Source organism: Electrona antarctica, assembly GCF_951216825.1.
Source record: "Electrona antarctica genome assembly, chromosome: 17".
In the NCBI taxonomy this organism is placed as follows: domain Eukaryota; kingdom Metazoa; phylum Chordata; class Actinopteri; order Myctophiformes; family Myctophidae; genus Electrona; species Electrona antarctica.
Genome location: NC_136798.1, coordinates 3,638,069 through 3,644,148, shown reverse-complemented (window position 1 = coordinate 3,644,148; position 6,080 = coordinate 3,638,069). Strand labels below are relative to the sequence as shown.

General features: G+C 47.9%; 1 protein-coding gene across 1 annotated transcript in view; it reads left to right on the top strand.

Moving 5' to 3' along the window:
- rps12 (ribosomal protein S12) overlaps positions 1-6,080 on the top strand; it is a 131,958-nt gene that overhangs the window by 28,911 nt on the left and 96,967 nt on the right. The gene's annotated exons all lie outside the window — the stretch shown is intronic.

Sequence of the window (6,080 nt, the reverse complement as noted above, 5' to 3'; positions counted from 1 at the left end):
CACACACACACACACACACACACACACACACACACACACACACTGACAATCAAAACAATCAAAGAGGAGGAAGGGAAGGAACATCATCCGCACACTTGTTTCTATTATAGCTCCAGAGAGACTTGTACTTTATTTGATTGTCAAACAAATATTTGCCTGATGAAGACGGTAAGACCTAAACAAGGGTCTTCATCAGTTCATCAGTTGCATATTTGTTTGCCAATCAAATGAAGTAAGTGTCTTTGGAGCTATAATTGAAACAAGTGTGTGGATGTTCCTCCTTCCTCCTCCACTTTGCCAACATTTGAAATGCCAGTGGATGTTGTTTCTGGGCACACGGGCCCTGAAATAAACCCCCATCCCATTTGGGAAACTAATTTGAGTGGGAGGGAGGGTGGAGTAGGGTGGGGTGGGGTGGGGTGGGGTGGGGGAGGAGGGGGGGCTGGGGGGCACAAGGAGGAGGGGGTGGTGTGGACGACGGGGGGAAGGGGACGGGGGGAGAGGGGAGCGGGGGGGGTGGGTGGGTTTGCTGTAGTAATAATCATAAATCACAGCTGAAACGCTGCCATGTCACATGCCAGACCGCACCACTAATGACCAGGCCCATCTTTCAGCGGGTATTTTTATCTCGTGAGCCCCTGACACGTACCCTGACTTCTGGAAGCGTCCTCTCTCGTTTTACATGGTCAGCACCTCGACAGCCCCAGCCCCGAAGCACAAAGTTCCTCACATTATCTATAAATACCGCCCGGGCTAAATGGCATTTTCTCTCACCTCCCCAGCCCCCCCCACCCCCCCCCCCGCTGCCTGGCAAGAACCGGGAGCTCTGTGACTTGGCAAAGGGACCCGTGCAGAGTCTTGGGCCAGTACATCTTTAGGGCTTGTCAGACTGTACCCCCACCCCCTTCTTCTTCCCCCTCAAAGCTGTGCCCCCCCCCAACCCACACCCTATGCCACCCCCACCGGGAACAGCTGGCTGAAAAAATAGATCCACCTGCCACTGTCTTCAAGTTCCAAAATAGTTTCGATTTGATTAAACGACTCCAAATCGCTTCCCCCCGCACGCAGCCGCTGCATGTGGAAGGGCATACGTACAACATGAGCAACAACAAATTTGCATTTGTGGAGAATGATATAATTGATGCTGAGCTTAAAGCATAAAAAACACGCACGCACGAACACATGCACGCACGCACGCACGCACGCACGCACGCACACACGCACACACATATTGGTCACTTATTTTGTGCAGAATGTCCTGCCAGGTTTTTGAGGCTTGCTGACATGCGGTGCAGTGGAGAGAGAGAGAGAGAGAGAGAGAGAGAGAGAGAGAGAGAGAGAGAGAGCGCAGGTCAGCGACAGCTTCCTGCTATTTCAGGCTCCATCACAGCTTGAGCCTTTAATTTATTCTGGCAGAATGTGTCAATCACTGAGAAATGGGCCGTGCAAGGGCCGTGAGTATGTCTGGGAGGGGGAGAGAGAGAGAGAGAGAGAGAGAGAGCTCTTGCCGTTTGTTTGTAGTTTTAGTACAGTGTTGCTACCGGATATCCTTCCCTGCTTGACCAATCAGCATTTTGCACGCACGCACGCACGCACGCACGCACGCACGCACGCACGCACGCACGCACGCACGCACGCACGCACGCACGCACGCACGCACGCACGCACGCACGCACGCACGCACGCACGCACGCACGCACGCACGCACGCACGCACACACACACACACACACACACACACACACACACACACACACACACACACACACACACACACACACACACACACACACACACACACACACACACACACACACACAGTATTGGTCGTGGCCAATAAGTGATCCAAAGTAATTCCTGTCAGGCTGCAGTGGATCACAGTTGTGGTCTGAATCTGACGCTGGAGAAACCTCAATAAATAACACTCCTTTGGGATTAGAATCTCCAGCAGTACGTGGTTCTCAAAGTAGGGTTCTGGGCCCCTATAGGGTTCCTTGAGGCGGTTACCAAATGGACCAGTACAGGACTAGCCTGGGCAGCATTCCTTTTCGGGTTTATGATCCGGTCGGGAGCGGATGATATCGCCACGTCATGTAGTATTGTTTTGTAGTCAACAATCATCCGGAACTTCCTTTTCCCTCAAACCGATTTTTCTCAATAAAAGCCGCAGGCTACGAGAGCTTTTATTGTTATTCTTCCGGTTTGATGGAAAAGGAAATTCCGTTTGATTGTTCCCGCCTGATGACTACAAAACAATACTACAACATGACGTAACGATATCATCCGCTCCAGACCGGTTCACACTGAACTTTTGTAACACAGACCAGGCTTTCCTCCGAGGTGACAGGACAGGTAGGTCAGAGTAGAGTCCCGATGTTTGCAGGTGACTTGCAGCCAATTGCATGTAAATATATGAATACATGCTATCCTGCAGAGCAATGAATGGAGAATTGTTATTCTGCTGCCTCTCCCTGTATGTCTCTTTGTCTGTCTCTCTTTCTCTCTCTGTCTGTCCGTCTCTCTCTGTCGGTGTCGGGCTACTGTTTCCCATGGCAGTGTCTCTCCTCATCCCATGCCAAGGGGTTGAATTTGACCCCTCCTACATATTGCCAAAGCACACACACATACACACCTAAACACACGCACGCACGCACAGTCGCACACACACTGAGAGATGTCTGTGGAGGCCCTGGCATCACATGATGGCGCTGATGGCGTTGCATGATGTCACAGTCAGGATTCTGCGCTCTCCGTGCCAATGGACGTATACTATGGACAGAAGAACACACAGAAGAATGAGAAGAGAAGGTCGGGAGAAAAAACGGATGCATGCATGAACGGACAGGTTGTGATGAAGTGAGACAGGGAGGAGGAGGAGGGCGTGAATGATTTTGGAGTATAGCCATTGGGTCTTGTATAGTGACAGGTAACATCTGTCCCTTATAGAGCGTCGCAGTCCCGCCTCCTACCCTGGACCAGGAAATGAAACCCAATGCATTATTCTCATAGACATTTCTTAAAGTATTTATTTAAAGACGGTTACGCCGCGGACAAAGCCAACTCGAGTCGTGACAACTCATGACAACACAAACAATATTTTGGACCAAACAAAAAATTACAAAGAAGAAAAACAACAAAAAAAGTGTTGTAACCTGCCGTTTTTTTCTTCTTTCTAATTATTTGTTTGGTCCAAAATATTGTTTGTGTTGTCATGAGTTGTCACGACTCGAGTTGGCTTTGTCCGCGGCGTAACCGTCTTTAAATAAATACTTTAAGAAATGTCTATGAGAATAATGCATTGGGATTCATTTCCTGGTCCAGGGTAGGAGGCGGGACTGCGACGCTCTATAAGCCTGTCTCAGTCTTCACCCTCTGTCTCCCTGTATGTGATGTGATGTGTGCATTACATACACGCACGGTACAGGTACAGCCATAAACCTGTTTAAATCACAAACTGTCAGTTTAACTGTGTGCACGTGGGGAACAATGCAGTGTGTATTCGCATACTTTTTATGTGCAGTAGTACAAGTTCAACATGTTTCTGTTGACACATCTCATCTCAGCAGAAGTGTGTGTTTGATTGAGTGATTGAAGTATTTATTAACAGATTGGAGAATTACAGTACATTTCAAGCACAACTCAATACAAGACTAACTGTGGACGACACCATAAAGCATTACACTTGTTTACAATAGGGTCCATGCACCATGTTCAATTCATCATAACATTTAGGGACGTACAAATATACACTTCTATATAGCCCAAAACAGGAAATCGTTATATAGAGGAGGTAAAAAGGGGAAGAAAACGTATACATATACAGGGAGGGGGAAAGGGGTGTGCGTGTGGCGTGCGTGTGTGTGTATTGTGTATAACATGTCAGAAGTATGTTCTGTGCTGTGCCTGTGAACCACCATTCGCTGATCAGCCAAGGAAAGCTGATAACCTCACCTCAGAAAAATGCCGGCATGGTAAAAGATCATTACAGCAGCATATAAGGTCTGTTGGCTCCTGCATTTACATCTGATCCATTAAGATTAAACCATAACACACTTTTATCAAATGAGCAAATTAAGAGGCCTGCATGGAGTTTCTTTCTGTGCCAAATGGAGTGGATTTACATTTCAGATTTATACGTCATTCTGATATTTTTGTGGATTTTGTTTATGGTTTGCTTGTTGTTGGCGGTTTAACGCAGTGGTTCTCAAAGTGGGGTCCGGGGACCCCCAGGGGTCCTTGAGAGAGTTCCAGGGGATCCCCTTGCAGCTAAAGGATAGTTTGGAACCAAATGGACCCTTATGGGTTTGTAACTTTGAGTTAAATTAACATTGATTTTACAATATATATTCAAGTCTCAGAGATAGAAATGCCATTAAATGGGGGGTCCGTAGACTAATGCATGTCAAACTGGGGGTCCTTGAAATTAAGCTGTGAAAGTCTTCTCTCATGCATGGGCGTCCCTGGCATATCTTTTCAAATGGGGGTCCATGGGCTAAGTAATTAGTGTCAATTTTGGGGTCCTTGACATGAAAAGGTTTGGGAACCACGGGTGTAATTGTAGCTGCACCAATTTGCTCAGCCTCCAGTGGAGCTGATGACAGATTGTCTCTCATAAATTTGATGTGTATATACTTCGCCATACAACGGTGCCACACGCCTAAAAGCACACGCCTAAAATAGTCCACCAAAAGAATTTGGCTCTAGAACTGGTTCCGTTCTAGATTCTTGGAACCTTCTTGGCGCTTTCACAGAACCGGTGGGGCGGCGGCCATTTTTAAGGTTCCAGTTCCGAACCAACTTTTAGGGTGCGTTCGGAAATGTGCACCGGGAATGTGGTCAATTTGTTGAGTGTGGTGGGCGGTGACGTCACAGAGTGCGTTCAGTGTGCCTTATTTACGAACGACGCATTCACACTGGACAACCCCAGCTTCAGGGTAGGGTCGCTCAGTGCGGGCACTCGGCACACCCGGTGCGCAGCGCACTGGATTTTCGAACGACAACGCACCGAGTGCACTGAATAAACAAACGACAAGAGAGCACACCAGTGCGTTCAGGGCGCATTTCCGAACGCACCCATAGTGTTCTCAGTGGAAACACTCTGAACTGGTTCAATAGTAGTATTGTCAATTTAGGCGGGAAAAACAACCGAGTCGGTTCCAACACCTGTGGAAAAGGGACCACTGAGTCATGGCCAGCTCCAGGGACCTGCACACATAGAAATCAAAGGGGGCTTCAGCCCCTGCCATTTTACCCGTCGGTAAAACAACTGCCCTTTCCAGACCACGAAAGAAATGCAAATGCCGGCCTGGGCCGTGGCTCAGCAGTCCAGGCACCTTGGCTGGTAATCCAGCCTGGCAGTGTGCCGCAGGTTCGACTCCCGATCCAGACGGCCTTCACTGCATGTCACCCCCCCAACTCTCTCCCCATTTCCCGTCAGCCTACTGTCTGTCCCTCCATAAAAAATATAAAATAAAGGCATTCAGGAGAATTGCTTTTTTTCACGAAGTCTCCTGAACTTGAACGCAGCAGTATTTTGCCTTAAACAAATTTGTTTAGAAATCCATGTCGTTACAACGCATCTCCACTAGCTAAAGAGTGCCCCTGAAAATAGCTAATAGATATTTTTGTCCAAAAGTGCCCTCTTACGGGATTTCAGCCCCTGCCCCTCTATAACACTCTCTACACGTCCCTGGCCAGCTCCTCTTTCATCCTCCAAAAAAGTGAAATTTGTCTCAATTGAACTTAAATAGACAAAATAGGCTACTGTATGTATAGCCTATAGGCCTAGGCCTATATATATATTTTGTATTAAGATAAAATGACCAAATAAAACAAGTTCAAGAACAAGAAGGAGATGCAGATTTTGTCATGGAGTTCATGTTGTTGTTCAGTTGTTCCTTTGCTGTGCTGTGGTGGCATAAATAAACATGTGCGCGCGTCATTTGGGCCAAACTATTAATAAGAATGTCATTTTGGTATCCCCCCCCCCCTAGCCCCCCAGCCCCCCCCCCTAGTCTCTTCCATACCCCATTACTTCTTTTGGATGGACGCCCAATCGTGTGCGCATGGCAGCTGGACGCA